The sequence below is a fragment of the Agelaius phoeniceus genome, chromosome 4 (genome assembly GCF_051311805.1).
Source record: "Agelaius phoeniceus isolate bAgePho1 chromosome 4, bAgePho1.hap1, whole genome shotgun sequence".
Lineage (NCBI taxonomy): Eukaryota > Metazoa > Chordata > Aves > Passeriformes > Icteridae > Agelaius > Agelaius phoeniceus.
The window spans coordinates 37,391,644-37,410,147 of record NC_135268.1 but is presented as its reverse complement, the minus strand read 5'-3'; positions in this window follow the sequence as shown (position 1 = coordinate 37,410,147).

Here is an 18,504-nt window from a genome sequence, read left to right as displayed (position 1 = left end):
GCTAGATAATAATTTGTCTGAATCAAAACAGCTGATCTTATGTTCTTATTTTCTGAGGTTTGTTTCCTGAAAGCTCAGCCATAAGCCAAATCCTTAGAGACTATGTATGCTATCCTTTGAATAGAAATTGTTCCAGAAAGTATAGTCTGGAAGCAGAAAATCCTCAAAACTATCCTTGCTTTCAAAATTTAAAGCATTCACAACTCATATTCACTGCACAACTCTTCTTTTGATTCCAGAAGCATTAATAGTATGCTTTAGAAAGTATTTTATTATATGATTAGAAATGCTATGGAATGCCCATGCCATGGGCATGGCAATGTTAGAAGATCAGAAAATTATTCAGTGAAAGAGTTGCTTTTTGATATTGCTTTAGCTTTTCCTAGAGAACCTAAGATTGGTTATAAGTATAGGGAATAAAAATGGATTCCATATTCTGTTTTACATAAATGATGCAGAGAGGAGGAACTTGAGCATTCAAATGTCAGTACCTTAGGGTGGCAAAGCTGCCTATTTGACATGCTGTAGCTGCATGCTTAAAACTACAGACAGTGAGATAATCAACTTTTAGGAGCAAGCAGAAGAATATACAGAAAAAAATCACTGAGGATCCTTCAGACACAGCAGAAAACCATGGGCAATAATGTGTTCCATTCACTGGAATCAGGGATATGTGGGGTGGGGAGAGAAAAGATCAAACACCAACCCAAATATATATACTACAAATTTGACAAATAAACGCATATTACAATGTTATAGTAAGTGTTCTACAGTCAATGCAGAAAGGCTCCTGGAAATTATGGGATATTGCTTCTGTGGTAAAGGAGGTCAGGAAAATGGTTGGGCTTGGTAATATTAAAGGTCATTTTCAACCTAAATGATTCTATTTTTTTAATGAAAAAAAAATATTAAAGAGAAAAAAAAGAAAAATCTTCCTACACATGCAGAAGTTGTTCATGATATTTGACAGATCCAAGACCTCTCATCCAGAGCATTGAGGGAAAACAAAGAAAAAGCCCAAACATTTTCAGTTCCTGTTCTACACTGAAGTTGCATTTCACAACTTTCAGTCATGTCACTTCAGTACATATTTTTTGAGGACAGAAATCTTTTCTCCATCTTTTCCCCCCGTGAAAAGCTACTTAAGCGCATTTCACTGAAATTGACAAAAATCCTGTAGGGAAGAAAATGACATTTTCTGACAGTTCTTGAACACTGCAAAAGGTAAATATCATTAGTGAAACTCTGGAGGGAAACTCTGCACACAGTGAGGGGTACCTTTCATAAAAAGGATGTAGCTTTCATAAAAACAAAATTGAATGCCCTATTTTTTAATAAAATTATGTCTCTTAAAGGAAACAAGAAATTAACTAAGCCCCCGAAATCTTTCAAGAGGTGTTTATTTCTTCCCTGTTTTACTAAAACATTAAAAAACTCCCACAGTTTCATTTAGTTTTCAGACATGCTGACACACATCATAATCTCAGAGTGTTCCCTGCACTACAGCCTCAGTCACAGATTTTTGATTGTGTCAGCTGACATTTTGAATAAACTTTCTTCTTAAGTGCTTCTTTTCAAAAAAGAGGAAAGGCAAGTGTTGATGTGATGGGAAATGACAGAGTTATAAAAAACCTGACTGCATTGGCTTGCTCTCCACCTGTGGTGGGGGCACCATGCAGGATTGTGGCATGTCAATCTGCTTGAGGAGTAACAGCCAGCTGCTACATTACACTTTCTAGAGAACCACAAACATATTTAAGTATGGATGATCAAAAGGAAGCAGGAATTAGAAACTAAGCATTTTCCCAGAAAACATGCTAAAGCATCTCACTGCAGAAAGGGTATACACTGGAACTTGTGTCAGAAAAGCAAGAGGACTGAGTTTAAACAGAACACAGAAGGAATTAACTTAAATAAACCAGACCCAGGCAGCGGTGTGCTGTATTCTGATCTCAGGTAAAGACAATTCAATACAGAATAACAGCTCTGTGGACCAATTTTCCCCTAGATTCCCATGAAACTATCATGTATCAGTCACTCTGCGTGGAACTTAGTTGATTCTTGTGTCACACTAATTTGTAACTGAACCTGTATGGAGCCTTTTTCTCCTTCATAATTCCACTTATTTGACACAGTTTAACTCCAGGCAGCAGTTAAGTACCCTGCAGCATTTCACTAATTCCCCCATCTCAGTGCGATGGGGAGGAGAATCAGAAAAAACTTCATGGGTGGAGGTGTGAACAATTTCATGTAACTCAGAAAAAGTAATAGTGATAATAACAAAAAAACCCTCCAAGATGAACAAGTGATGCACAATAAAATTGCAATAAAAATTATCATTTATGAAAATATTTAATGGAATCAGAAAAAAATCTTGAGATTTCATATAGTATATTCTCTTTAATTTAGTTGCTTTTTTGGCTCACTTTCTATGAGGCTAAAATAAAGGGATATTCTCTGTTTTGGATGCCATGCTTTTACATTTATTTTTGCTCGGTTCTTGATTTTGTAGCTCATTTTCCCCTACTTCTTGTTTTTGAAAAGTACAAGGACACAGAGAACTCACTCAGACAATTCCCTATCTCCTCTCTCATGCTCTAAGAGTTACTAGGAAATTGTTTCATGTGTGGCATAGCCCAGGTTCATTTTTACATGTTGGGGACGGGACATTGGATCTACACAGTTTGATCTATAAAATAGCAGAGCATTCAACACTGACACAAGAGAAGATACTAAGTTTACTGAAAGACATCAGAAGTGTAAAATGCTATAACCATAATGTTTCCAAAACACTAGATGGAATAGAAATGGGGGATAAAGGTATTTATGCTGAATAAAACAAACTTCATTCAGCCCTAGGCCATTACTATTCCCTCTCCCATTATTACTCCTCTCTCAAAAGAATGGTATAGACTGTTCACTATCTTTAAATGACCATGTTCTGAGCAAATCAGTTTATTTCTTGCTCACAATGAGACACAACATATGGAAGTATTAGTGTTACAACTACAGATACCAATTTTCCTTGGATGTTTTTCATCCAAGAGTCAACTGTGGCCAGTGTGAATGGAAGACAGCATTCAGTTAAATGCTACTGCTGAAAGCTCTTAGTAACTTTCTCTTTTTATCTATATTTTATTTTGATACAGGAAGCAAAAACAAAGGGATTATATATTTAAAGAAATAAAAGACAACCTTCAGATATACTAAGTCAAGTCTCTAACAAAACCTAGTGGAATTCATTTGTGCTTTCAATTTCACCAGAGTGCAATGTAAGCAACCATAGGAACCACACAGCTTACTTTCAAATTAAATCTTACAATGAATAATTTATATTTTTAAACTAGGATTAGAAGTTCCATTCAGTTGCAGACTATCAGGGATGGCTTTAATAATTTACATGCTTTCCAAAGGTGAATAAAATGCCCTCCTGAACAAAAATCAAAACAACGTAAATATTTTCTTTGTTAAAAGCATGCTGTGATTGACAAAAGAAAGGGCCACTGTCATAAAATTGAATGCGTAGTCTGTGGGAGATAGGTAGAGGAATTTAATAATCTTCCAAGTAGAAGTATCTGTATGCAATTCCTACACTTACCAAGAGGAATATGGAAAAAATAAAACCCATTATCAACAGGCAAAATCTGCATATAATTTTTGACCTTTACTGAAAACCTTGAAGTTCTACTACATAATTTTTTGTACATGTGTGCAGGAGACCACATTGTTCCCTCACAGCAACTGAAAAAGAAGTTTGGGTCAAATGTTCCCAGTATTACCAGCATTGTGTCTGACCTTGCAGAAAGACGTTGAATATAAAAGAAACACAGTCTGTGAAACACCATTGCCTGGCTACAAGGAACACACTCTGACTTGAGAGGACCAATTTAAACTAGAGCCACCACACTGGAGTTTTTGCAGGTAAACTGGCTGCCTTTGCTGTAATTCACAGCCTGTGTTCTCTGCAGTCCTAATAAATATTCTCCTGCTATCTTTACCCTGAACATGTGTACCCTGCAAAAAAGGGCAAGGACTATTGTACCTGATGAAATAGAGTCCACTTCTCTGGAGAACTCAATGCAATCACAGCATGAGTGATCTATATCTTTAATGCTCATGCAGCATTAAGGTAAAATTTAATGCAAGACAAATGTCCAGTGCTGCAGACATAGTTCATAAATTAAATATACATTCTCCTTTGGTTTTCATTACCCCATGAAGAAATAGTAAAGAAGACAGCTGCTTTCTTCAAACATAGAATAACAGAAGTGGTTTTTGCAAGGAAATGTTCTGAACCAGAAAATTGTTTGTAATTTTGGTTTAACACTTTTAAGAATGGTCAAACATTCTTAACCTCTGCTCACTGTACTACTGATACTAGTTAGATCTCACATATAGCATCTGAAGCAATATATGAATGAAACATAATGTCGTATCAACCAAATGACATAGTTTATAATAGGCCATTTTAACAGAAAGAAATAATGGCAGAAAAATTATATAATTTCAAAAACAGGTGACAGTAAAGATCAAAGTGAGTTAAGCTCAAATCCATTCAAAATAAAAATTTTTAGGTTAAAAATTTTTAGGTTAAATAATAGTCATCACCAACTTGAATCTAAACAGACAAGACAAATGAAATAGAATTTTAAAAATGCAGAAATGAAAGGTGGAAAATAAGTAACTCGGGAGAGCACCAGTAAATGAACACAAATACATTGTGTCTAGCCTGCTTCATTATAAACAACTTCTGGAGCTAAAAGACCCAGTTATGAAGCAGGAATACTTAGTAAAAATCTCAGGTATAGAGACAATGACTTTTAAAAAAGTAACAGGCAAGAAGCTGTCTGTTGCGTGAAAGCATTACTGAGGGAAATGTTCTTAAAAATTTGAATGCAACACTGAAGCTAAAAGTAATTTTTGAGGGTTCAGCTCAATAGCATGATAGAACGCCAAGTCCAGTAGAAAAGATGCCTGTGTGGCTCTTATAGACCATTCTTGATCTTTCTAGAGTTCAGATTAGCATATCTGCTGCTAATTACCTTAGAAGAATTCTCTTAATTGGTCTCGAGACAGGAAGGAGACAGAAATATTTTGAAATATATTTTGTTGCCTGTAGATAGATATACATTAATTTCACCAAAGAATTAAGGCCCCGATGTTTCTATTGTTTTATTGTCTTACAGTTTTGTTTATTTTCCAAACAAGACTGCAGGAGAGTCATTTGCTAAATTAGCTGCCAAACTACTGAGGTAAGCTCTTCTGAATGCTGTAGACACCTGCAATTTTGCTTAGGCATCTAAATAATCTTAGGACTCAGTACTGCAGTGTACTGAAGCACTTTGTCCCCACTCATCTTTATCAAGGCCTATAAAACCTTATAATTAACAGAAATAACACTTAATTGTCATATCCCCATACAGAGTTTTCCTCAACCCTAAAACGATGAATCAGCATTATGAGCACTGATGAAGTTCAAGTGTGAACATCAAGACAACAAAAATCCTGCAGAGTGCATACACAGGAAGTAACACAGGCAAAAAAAGCAACTCCAAACATCTCCATATCAGTGTTTAGTAATGTTTGATAGGCAGAGGGGTTTTACCACTTTGCTTGCCTTGATTTCATTTTGTCCACTCTTACTCATGTGTCCTTTAAAACTTACCCGGGAGAGCAATTTCTTTTAGACAAAAAGATGTCTGCACCAATGCCATGAAATTATAGCACGATCAGAAATTTCAGTTATAGACAGAAAAAAATCTAGTAGTTCCACAGAACTATTAGACATTTCATTTTGTAGGAGTGTGTGCAACTTGTAGTCTTTCTCAAACAAGAATATGTCCTTATTCACTCTCCTTTTTCACAAAGGTGTTTATTCAATATTTCATTCAATATTAGACTACACTACTCTGCCCATTAAATTATATCTGAATATCTCATCTATCAGATAGCTCCTTTTTTGTGCTATTTCCCTCTCATTTCAAGCCCACAGTATATTAATTGCTGCAAGTTTTTGGGAAAAAATCTTAAATAACATTTTACCACTTTTATTCACACCAAAATAGTTAAAGGGTTTAATTAATTACAGCACAAGTTGTAACATCCCATGATGAGCTGCAATTTCTAAGATGGTATCCTCTACTAATCCTGATATTTTGAAGAAGTTTCATAGCTCTTGTGAATTAGTGTAAGGCCATGGAAGTCAGTAAAACTATAATAATTTATGTCTTCTAATGTATAAGATATTAATTATGGAGTGGGGAACCCAAAAAACTCTTTTTATTTCAATTTGGGTAGCAGAGCCCATTGTATCTTAAATATATCAGGAAATCTTAGCTTTCCACAATCTTACTATGATAAGTTTCTGGTTGTCCAGAATTCTTAAAACATAGAAATACTCTGTGAGCACAGTGATATTACAGTTGTTTTCAATTGGATGAGAAAGGTCAAGCAGCATTCAGAAGTGATACATCCATTCACTAGTGTAAAAAAGATACATGAGGGTGGTCAGACTGAGGGGAGACAAATTGTTTAATATGCTTTCAGAATCCCCTGCTGTGTGGTCAGAGCACAGCACCACTACCATGTCTTTCAAATACAGTAATTTCATTGTGGAAATCGTGACTGCTGTCTTGAAAATGATAAAGTAGGAGGCTGATAAAGCTCAGATGCTTCCACCCAGTCCAAAATTTTGTTGAAAAACCTAATTATGCCTGTCCTACTGGACTGCAATTATTTTGAGTAGTCAATCTCCTGTCTGGATCATTTCCAGCTCAATATATATAACATTCACTTAAGTAAAAAGCTCTCATTTCTCCAGGGAAAGTACTCCTGTTTCAAGTTAGAAGACTTTTTATTATTATTTTTAATAGAATACCATAGTCAGCTTTTTTTTTAATAGTCATAATATACACAGACTGTTAAATGAAAATGGAAGGGAAAACCTATCCTGCAAAGATCATTCATCCCAGTAAAAGCAACAGAAAATTGCAGAAGATAAAATATCCTTCCAAGAATATTCTCACAGGGGGATTGTCCAACTTCTTCAGCTCTGAGCCGTGAACAAGCACAGGCAAAGCTGCCATGGGACAAGATATACATTCTCTCGTGCTAGAAGACAGGCTGACCTCCTGCAGTAACTCTGAAAACTCAGCATATTTATCAAATGGTGATAAGCAGAAGGAGAATTTCAAATTTATGTTGGCATATGTAATGCCATTTCTATTTCTAAAAAACCATCCTGATCCAACAGGGGAAAAACAACAGATATACAACTGGACCCATTTATCAGATTTTATCTAAAAGATACACATGAAAAATTGTTCACAGAAAAATTACAACCAATAAATTGAACCAAAAAAAAGCACCCCATAAATTAATCTTTGTGAGTTACAAGCAAGTGCTACATTGCTCAAGCTGATGGTTATCACATACAAATCCTTAGGCCCACAAGGACAGAGAAGGCATTTATTCAGGAACTGGGCAACTTCCAAGCATGCACATCAAGAAGTTTGCTACAGAGAGGAAATAGCAGCACTGAACATTTCTCCATTTCTGAGCAACTGTCAACAAAGCAGGAAACAAGTGGTGATCAAGGAAAATGTGCTTACCAAGGAAGCAGACACTACTGACCCGGCATTGCTGAAACCATCCTCTTCCTTTCTCGCTACCTTTCTCTTGTTTAACTTATTTCCAGGAGATTAGTGAACATCAAGGTGAATATTGCCATAAAATTCATGAATGTACAAGGAGAAAATAGAGTACATGAATTTACAGAAGAGGCTACAAAGGAAGATACTTAGTGTAAATACTGTCATTTCCCTCATCCCTTAAGAAGCTGTGTTCAGCTGAGCAGAGAGAGGAAAGGGAAGCCTATGTGTCATGCATTCATCTGCCTGTGGGGCCTGGCCCAGGGCAGACAGGGCATGATTCCAGTAGTCTCTTTCAGTCTCCCTTTCCTACTTCTTAGTCTACTCACCTCCTCCTGGAGCCCTGCCACTAAGTGGAGGAGTTCTACCTGGGCACAGCTCTAATTAAGGCTGCCATCCCTACCTAGGAGCAAGGGCCGTCCTACAGCCTGGCTGTCAGCTTGTTCCCACTGAAGCTTTCTCCCAGCATCTGTGTCAGCCACAGTGGGGGCAGAGCTCAGAGAGGCCATGACTTTCTGCTGGATCAAGACCACTGTTCCCTGCTCAGGCTGGCTGACAGAGCTGCAGGTCCATCTCCTGTTTGCCTGCCCTGTTTGTGATGCTCCTGCCTGCTAATGCTCCCTAAGGGTTTCTGTCAGGTGTGGAGGGGGGGCTTGGTCACCACTGCTTCTTCCCCTTTCATCCTCAGCACTGGTGAGGCTGCACCTCAAATAGTCTGGTTTTGTGCACTTCACTACAAGTCAGACATTGAAGTTCTGGCATGCATTCAAAAAAGACCCTCCAAAACATTTTAAAACAGCAATGAACCCGGTGAAGGGTCTAGAGAAGAAGGAACTCAAGCACATGGAACACTGCAAGAGGAATATCAGTCCACCTTGCTTGTAATTAATATTAAAATCAACTTGAGTCAGAGCAATCAATATACCTTCTGATGCCAGAATTAGTTTCACTTTTCACTCAACACTGCTTTTCAAATGCATATGGTAAAGTGCTGAACACTGGAAGGTAAAATCTGGGAATATAGAGCAGCTTTTTGTGCATTTTACTGGAGTTGAGAACTTAGAAATTTTATTCTGCTTTACAATTTCATGGAGAAAAGATAGACCACAATTTGAAAAGCAGAAAATCACTAAGGGAAATATCTGAATCAGGGATTTTTTCTTTATCCCATAGGTGCTATTTTGAATGATGGCATTCATTTTTTTTCACAAAATATTTATCAAATGTATTTGTTTTTTTGACTTTGCTAAAGACCAAGTTCCCCAAAGCCTGTACTGTTATGGATGAAATTACTCATCATTATAATAATTACACAAGACAATTTAGTAAAAATTATAGAATCTGGCCCTTGTTTTTTAGTAATAAGCGCAATTTCTATCTCAAGCTAATTTACATGAGAAAAATTTGCAAACAAATATATGTATCATCAAGTATTCAACAGATTTGCATGCAAATGATCCCACTAAAGGGCTACCAGCATTATGATCTGAGGCTGCTCCACTGCAAAAATACTTTGCCAGTGTCCAAAGGACATGTCAAACACCTGGTTGCTTATCTTCCTTATTACCATGTGTTGTAGTGCATTTTTATATTTTGTAATACTTTGAAGTAGTTTTGTTTTGTATTCCCATATTTTTCCCAAATGGTTTATCCCAGACTGTACCCCCCTCCCTTTACCTGTGTTATCCCTCTCCCGGGATGAGATCATCCCCAAACCCCCACCCTGGCTCTCTGTCAATCACTCAGCATCCCATCCCCTCCATCCAGAAGTTTCGGTCCAAGTCATCGAGTGATTTAGCCAGAGGCCAGGGGTCAGCCCCCCAAGCCTTGCCCCATACGCTGTCCTATATGTCTGTCCCCCAGTACCCGTCCCTTAGGGTCACTTATTGGTTGGTAAAATGTTATCTACTTTGGGTTTCCACCTCCCTTTAAATGTGACCTTGGCACATCTCCCGGGGCTCTCGGCAGGAGCCCCTGAGGTGCAGGAGCTCCTTTGGGACTCCTAATAAAACCTTGGATTAACCCCTGCTAAGAGAAAGGGCCCTTTCTCTTCTACCGATGTCTCTGGTGTCTCTTGTGCTGCAAAGGCTCCCAGCCCAGGTGCCCTCAGCACCCTCGGGGCACAGAGAGTGTCTGCCCCCAGCCCAGGTGCCCTCAGCACCCTCGGGGCACACACAGACAGTGTCTCCCTGCCAGCCCAGGTGCCCTCAGCACCCTCGGGGCACACACAGACAGTGTCTCCCTGCCAGCCCAGGTGCCCTCAGCACCCTCGGGGCACACACAGAGAGTGTCTCCCTGCTGTCAGCCCAGGTGCCCTCAGCACCCTCGGGGCACACACAGAGAGTGTCTCCCTGCTGTCAGCCCAGGTGCCCTCAGTACCCTCGGGGCACACACAGACAGTGTCTCCCTGCCAGCCCAGGTGCCCTCAGCACCCTCGGGGCACACACAGACAGTGTCTCCCCGCCAGCCCAGGTGCCCTCAGCACCCTCGGGGCACACACAGAGAGTGTCTCCCTGCCAGCCCAGGTGCCCTCAGCACCCTCGGGGCACACACAGACAGTGTCTCCCTGCCAGCCCAGGTGCCCTCAGCACCCTCGGGGCACACACAGACAGTGTCTCCCTGCCAGCCCAGGTGCCCTCAGCACCCTCGGGGCACACACAGACAGTGTCTCCCCGCTGTCGGCCATGTTGGTGCTGCTCCCCCCCCCACCCCGGTGTCTGCCGACTTGGGACTGGCCCAGGGTTCCTGAGAGGCTCGCAGAGAGACCAAGACAACCATGAGAATAACTAAAGGAGATATCAAAGGCTGCCATGAAAAGAAAAGGAGCACATTTGAAGACAGTAACAGGAAAGAAGACTGCTGAAGAACTCATATTTGCTTCACAGTAGCGAAATGTGTGACCATCATTTTAGTTCTTTATATAAAAGAAATTCAATAATGTAAATGAAGGAGGACTTGCGAAGCTGTTGCCAAGCAGTACATTTTAAATGCTGTAATGTTTAGGCATAGGCTTCTCATGAAGCTGAAGTTCACTAAGAAAAATTCCTTTGGAGCATGGCTTTACTCTTACTGCTTCACTGAGGTGAAATGAAAGAGAAATTTTAATTTATCACAAGCTGTCTGGTATCTTTAATCTCATGTTAACCTAGACCTCTCCTAGGCCCTCATTCTACATTAACCTCATCAGCCTTTATCAGCATTTCAAATATCTTAATTTTCAGAAATACTGAGACAAGATTTTGGATAAGAATCTTCCAGTAAAGTGTTTCAAGTCTCACGTGGTATCAGATGTTCCTGATGAGGAAAAAATATTAAGGCCACTGTACCTGCTCACAGCATTTCCCCAAGACCCTAGATGTTTGAGCACCATGGAAGCAATATGCACTCTGTATTTCCCACTCACTAAATCTTATGATCCCTTTTAATATCCTAGGGAGGACAAGCCACCAATTTCAGACCATTTATCTGAAAATAAAAATGTATGTTGCTGACTTGCTTAATATCTGTACATTTTCTCTCTCTAGTCAATCACTCCAAAAGTATTTATTTCTTTTGACAGCTACTTTTGGAAAGGCATTTGGCATCAACATGCATCTGAAATCCTCTAAGGAAAGGATAATGTTATAAATAAAATACATGGATCCAGGAAGGAAACATATGCACTAGTTATGTTATACACTGGTTGCTCTAGAGATCAAATCTTTGATATTGAACTGGCATGTTGGAAATGTAACTCATTGAAGATACACATGATTTAATTTAGAGCATAAGAGAGTCCCAAAGGATAGGAAAACTAAAGAGAGAACTCCAGTTAGTTAAAACATTCTCTCCATGGAAAACTGCTTTTTAAATTATTATTTCTTTCTTTCTCATAATGAACATCCAGCCCAGAAGTCCACTTGCTTTTCTTACTATCAATGTTAGCTTTTGGTCGGAACTTGTGGTTTTGATTTTGGAGTGATCTTTGTTACTCTGCTAAATTCTGTGATGCAAAGCCTTTATCACTTAGACAACACAAGTTTCTTTCTTAATCTGTCATTTTGAAACTCTTTTGAGTTTACCTGAATAAAACATAAGAATAGACTTTAGAATTGTACCTATTGAATGTGCTCTATATTTCTTTCAAAAAGAAAAGCATAAAAAAGTTAAATGCAAATATGGCTGTGAAAAACACTCTCAAAAAAACCTTCTCAATTTTTTTCACCTATTTCAAAAGTAAATGCAAGTGAAAGAGGCAATCAAAATTACAGATTCCAAGACAAATCCTACATTTAATATATTTATACAAATGTCTGTGATGTCCTCATCCTAGGCATAACTTGCAAAAGGGTATCCATGGATTTGACAATGCAACATTACTGCTAGCTGGGAATAGTTTCAGCCTTTATTGTATGGGAGGGATTTCTGAAGTATATTGTTTTCCTGTAAATTACCTCAAAAACCTTCCAAAGTGTTATTCTAAACAACAGTGAGTGCCCAAGACCCAGTTCTGGCAGTACCTCCATAGTAACAGTATCTTCAGTCTGTTGCAATAGGGAAAACCAGCTCTGTGGCATAAAATAGTTTTCTCAAATTTCCAACTTTTATTGCAAGGGTTTACATGAAAGAGGTATTATCCAGTTATGTTGTAAATAATTGTTAATATTTTAATCAATGTTCTTAAAAGAAGATGCAAAATTTTTTTGAAAACATAGTCAAATTCAGCTGAGCTTTCCCATCCACTTAGGAAAAATAAATGTTTCTCAAAAGAATTATTTTTTCTGCAAGAGACAGTGTAGCACTCTATAGTTGATTCTTTCTTTGGTAAGCAAAGTACTGCCAGATTATACTTATTTTTTTTATTTTTATCACAAGACTTTTATACATTTGTTTACCTGTTACACAGATTACTCTCTTGTGAAACATGCTTATGCACTACAAGGCTCAGGAGGGGAAATTTTCTCATCATAAATGGATTGCACAGATGGATTTCAACAGAAGTGGAGACTGTAAATATTTTACCAGTTTTGGTTTAGTGGTGTCTCTCTTTCAGTTCCTAAGTGTGGTCTGGGGAAAGGAGGCTACAGAAGCTCAGGACTGGTATGGTCTCCAGACTACTCATTACCTTAAAGGACATCCAAATGGAAGGGCAGGATGCACTGTGTGGCTAAGTTCCATCCAGCCTCCAGCACACTGTCAAAAGGATGTTGTGTGCTGCATATGTAGGTCCCTGAGACTAAAATCAATGATGCACAGAAATGGTAACTTACCCAGGGATGAAAATGCTAAACATGGAGCTCACAAAGGAATTGCAATTTTCTTCTGATTTCTGCCTAGAGAAAGAAAAACCTTACACATTTTTTCAGAATGGAGCATTAGCAGAGCACCACTAGGAAAAGATTCAACCTGCGTGACTAATACAGCAACCTAGTGAAGTGGCTAACCAGTGAGCTAGAATACAGATATGATAGCATAGCTGTCTTCCATAGTGGTGAGATAATACTGAAAGACAATACAAAACTGCAGTCAATATTTTCCTAAAATGAGATTTAAAAAAACTTATTATGCAGAAGAGATTTAAATTACTACACAAACAGGGTAGCAGAGTGTGCCTACCTCTCAGGAAGACTCATTGAGAGATTTGAATAGTTATAGAATTTATGGAGCTTCACAGGGAAAAAAACCAACTCAACAGTAGCAAAGGAACACAAGGTCTTTAAAAAAAATATAGGAAACATGAACCAATGGCTGAATGATAAAATCAAAGAAATAAAAGAAAAAATCAAATGGAAAAGGTATGAAGCTGTGTCAGGCAAAGTTCAGACTAGACTTCAGGAAAATGTTCTTCCCTGAGAGGATGGTTGGTCACTGGAATAAGGTCCTCAAGGAAACAGTCATGACACCAAGCCTGTCAGAGTTCAAGGAGTGTCTGGATGGTGTTTTTAGTCATACAGTTTTGCGGATACTCCTCTGAGAAGCAAGGAGGGCAATCCTCATGGGTCCCTTCTAACTCAAGGTATTCATGGTTCTATGAAATTAGGCAGGTGGTTTTTATCAGAATGGTTGGATTCTGATAAAAATAAGGTAGTGTTGGCAGTGGAATAATCAGTCTTCTCCATGTCCTCTCATTTAGATGAGCTATATACATAGAGATGTTATGAAGCACATAGAATAAGTCAACAGAAATTGTCAGCATGAAGACAACATTATACAGTGATTCTGGCAGTTTTAAAGGCCTTATTTTTAAAAAATGTTTGACTCACAGCAGTGTGACTTTTATATACTCATGGCTCAGACATTGAACCATTCTTAAAATTTCCCTTCCTCAGATTTATAGATGAAATCACTCTTCTCTGGGTTTATTACTTTCTCTATCTCAGCACAATCAGCAGAAAATTCATAACTTATGTTCTGGTCAGTCTTGGTTTTGAAATAGTTCAAAATACCCAGAAAGTTAGATTGTATTTTATGATACTGTTTTAAAGGAAATGAATTCTTTCAACCCGCATCCTCAGCTACCAAGGTAGTGCATATCAATTTTACATGACTGCTATCAGTTAGTTACACAAAAGAAGAACACTCAAATAACTCAACACTCAAGAAACTTCACAGAAATGTATATAAATAGCAACACAAATAAGCTCAACAGTATGTTCAATTTTTCCTCCAATTCTGACCACATGGAAGAACAGTAAGCTTTAACTTATGACATCAAGGGAACAGTCTATTTATAAATCACTGAAACCAGAGAGTAACCTGTCTGGTTTAATTAATCTATTCCTCAAAATTGTTCATTTCTTTCTAAACATGGGGGAGGAGATTCTTTGTATTCTTTTAATTCTTTATAGCTTGGGGGTTCAAACTCAGAGTGGTTTGTTTCCCTTTTCCTCTTTAGAAACTGCCACAGCTCCCCACCAGTGGAAGGTTTCTTAACTACAAAATCCACTAACATGAACAAAATCCACACATTCAGTCCTTCCTTCTAAAGTTATTCAAGTCCCTGTAGAAAACCTGAGGATTATCTGAATCCAAGTACAGAAGACTACAAAAGTCCAACATCTTTGTCTGCTTATTCATCAGACGTACATCAGTGGGTGGGAAGCTTGAGGCGTCTGGATCAGATTTTATTACATATTAATTGATTATTTATTAATTGTTAAGACCTGTTCAGAAAGACTTTTCTCCAGAAGTGTGTGCTAACTGCCACAAAGTTTGCCATTATCTTTTGAGACAGAGAACTGGTCTCAGATTTCTCTCAGCAGCTCTTAACCCATTCCACCTAAGGTAGAGCTCCCTATATAAGGATGTAGCCTACCTGACTAAGCAGATATCCAGTAGGTAACCATAACCCTAATTGCCTCTATTTCAAATCTAAAACATATACCCTTTTACAGTATATGTGCATGTTTGCAGAAAAATGATGTGAAAAGTTTCTTAAAGAATCAGGGATTAGGCTGTTGGTGGAACTAAAACCCCAAATTTAATAAATTACCTCCCATGTCTATAAAACCCAGAATTTAAATATCTCCCTAGAGTAGCCACAGTTGACCCCAATCAGCTCTGTGCTTGGATTCATTCATTCAAAGACCTTATAGATTTTTTTTTTCCAAAGGAACTCTAATTTGTGTTCCCAGTCGAGAATTTTAATCGAATTACATGTCTAGTGAATTTGATACCAGACATCTGCCTGCCCAAAATGCAATGAAATAGCATCCATCACATTCAGCATTTCTTAGTTCACTCAGTATTTTCCATGAGTGTCCAGCCTCAAAACATTTGCACAGAATTACTTTACATGTCACATCATTTTCATTGCAACTCTGAAGAGGACCAGTGTCTAATATTTAATTATCAACATAGTATTCAGAGATCTGGGCTGCTTATTAAAATTACAATGCAGGCAACTCCCAGTTTGGAACTAGCCTAAGACTAGTCACAGCTAGATCACAGCTGATAATCTCACTAGGAAAGGAAACACCATTCTACACAAACTATATGACCTTCAAATTTCATAACATTTCTCAGCTTCTCTTCTAATTTTCAAAATTTTGCCTCACTTTTGAAACGCCTACCAATTTTCCATAAAGCTTTTACCAATTTTACCATTATTTAATAAATAGAAACGAGCTTATCTATCCACCCAGTGTGCTAATCACACAGTTCTTCACCCAGCCCACAAATTTGTTGAATGAACGTATATCATGGCAGCACTAAAAAACACACAAGTATTTCTTTTATAAAAATTACTACCAAAAAGGAAGTCAACATGAGCAAAAACTGACTAGGGTGAAGCAGAGGAGTAAGAATGATAGGAAGGATGAAGCAATGCACAAAAACTAGAGCACACTGATATGAAATTGCCATGTTCTGCAAGTCTTGTCTGTGTATGCCAAAAGAGAAGGGGGAGAGGAGCAGACCAACAGAGGGCAGAGTATATATTTTAAGTTTTTCACACATATTAGCTCCTTAGGTTATTTACTCTTTTTCTATGTTTTTCAGTTGCAATATTTTAAAAGTTTGCAGTACTTTTTATACCTTTTATTCTATTAATTTTAAAGTATTATTTATACAAACTAGAAGAAGTAGGAGGAGGACACTCAGCTGTAAAGCAGTGTATTAAAGCTTCATTGGCCAAATTAGCTTCTGACCACCACACACCTTTCTTTTTTTTACACTTCTAAACAGTCAGCGTACTAATAAATACACTCCAAACATACCATGAGGTTCAAGTTCCATTTTCTGTATATAGCATGCCCATTTACACATGCTTATCATTTAAGGATGTATTTTACATAGTGTATTTAGAGTAACCTGTGAAAAAGACGACAAAACAAGATCATAAAATCTACAGAAAAACTGCTGAAGCCATTCTCGCCTAGGAAAGATTTTAAGGCACAGCAGGTTTATACACATTCATAACCTTCAACATGAGCCGAAACAACTGAGATGTGACTGCAGCTCTGGAAATTTTGTGAAAACTTCAGCTCAAAACAGTCAGAAAGCAAAGAAAGTATTAGGTTGCATAAGAGATGAGACTAACACTAAACACATTAAAATTCCATTATGTAAATTAAGGAGACTGAAAGTCTCTGAAAAATTTTGTTCAGCTTGATTACCTAGTCTCTAAGTGGTAAGAGCAGAAACAGAATAGTTCCAAAGAACATCCATGAGTCTGGTTAGAGCATGGAGAAGGTGCAAGCAATGCTGCCAAGACCTGCTGCAGCCCATCTGTGCTCTGCTGCCCATCCTGGGGTAGTATGGGAGCTGCTGGTGCAGGGCAGACTGGAAGCACCTGGCTCCCTGCAGAGCTGCAGGTCCAGGTGTATTGAATGTTCTGGTCATTGGTGAGAACAAGACTTATTAGGATACCTCAGGTTTGGGCTAAGTTAGTCCTATTATCCACACAACAGGGGAAAGGTGAGTGATCCAGGTGACTGATGAGCAGATTAGAAGAGATATTCAATTCTATCTGTTTCTTACAAACAAGAAGTTCTGGATGATATAAAGGTCAAGGGCAGCCTTGGCATCAGTGATCAAAATACTGTGAAGTTTATGATCTGAAGAATAGCGAGTGAGATTAACAACAAATTTGGATTTCAGAAAGCAGGCTTACATTTGCAGAAAACTAAGCAGGCATTGATGAATGTGCAGCTCCTGACTTGACCTTAAATACATAAAGGAAACAGAGGGGGAAGGCAGGAATAGGCTATATGGGAGGAATAAGACCAATCACACCAAGAAAAAAGCCAAAGCCCATATCAATCTGAAACTACCAAAAGAGATAAAGGATAATAAGCAAGATTTTTCTAAGTTCCTCAGTAATGGAAAGAAAGATAAGACAAATGTGAACCCATTGGTCATTAGGGCAGGAAATCTTTTACAACAAAAAATAAGGCTGAGGTATTCACTGCCTTCTTCTACTCAGTTTTCCCTGGTAAATCTTGTTCTCAGTCATCCTCCAAGCAGAATCTGAAGGCGTGAAGTTGTACCCGGAGTAGAGAAAGCCAGAGTTATGGATTATTTAATTGCCCTGTACATATTCAAGTTTTTGGAATTGATGTTTATGGAGCTGGTTGTGTAACTGTGAGACTGTTCTCTATCATCATGGCAATTATCAGAGGTTCCCGATTGCTGGAAAAAAACACCAATGTCATCCATCTTCAAAAAGGGCAAGGAGGATTCAGGAACATACACATTGGTCAGCCTTGCCTTATGCCCCTGTAAGGTTATGGAGCAATTTCCCCTAAAAGTTATTTCTTAAAACAAGAGACAAGAAAGTGACTAGGAGCAATGGGAACAATTTACTAAGGGCAAATCATGTCTGCCTAACTCCCATTGCTATCTAAGATGAGATGGATGGCAGTGTGTCTAAGAACAAGTCAGTGAATGCCATTACCTTGACTTTTATCAAGTTCTTTGATACAGTCTCTTATAGTCCAGTTATGACTAATTCAGTGAGATATGAGTGGGATAAATAAATAAGGTGGGTGGAAACCTGAACTGCCAGACTCAAAAGTTATTGTCAGTGTCTCAAAGCTCAGATTGTATCCAGAGTCTAGAAGTTAAGAGAGAATTAGGAACTTGACCATGGCTGTGACATTAGTTCTCAAAAAAGATGAGGGAGACAGTCATCCATTGAAAAAAGAGGTCACCATATTTCTTAATTTATATGAAGAGATTGCAGTATATTAAAGAACTCTTATATAGCATCTAACATGAATCTCCTTAGAAGAAATGTTTGAATGAAAGAAAAAAAAAATCACTCAAAATGGCAAAGATAAGACAAACAGAAGTATATAGATGGAAAAAAAAAATTGAATTTGAAGTGATATTCTAAACAGAAGAAAAAATCAAAATATTTCCACAAAGCACTAAG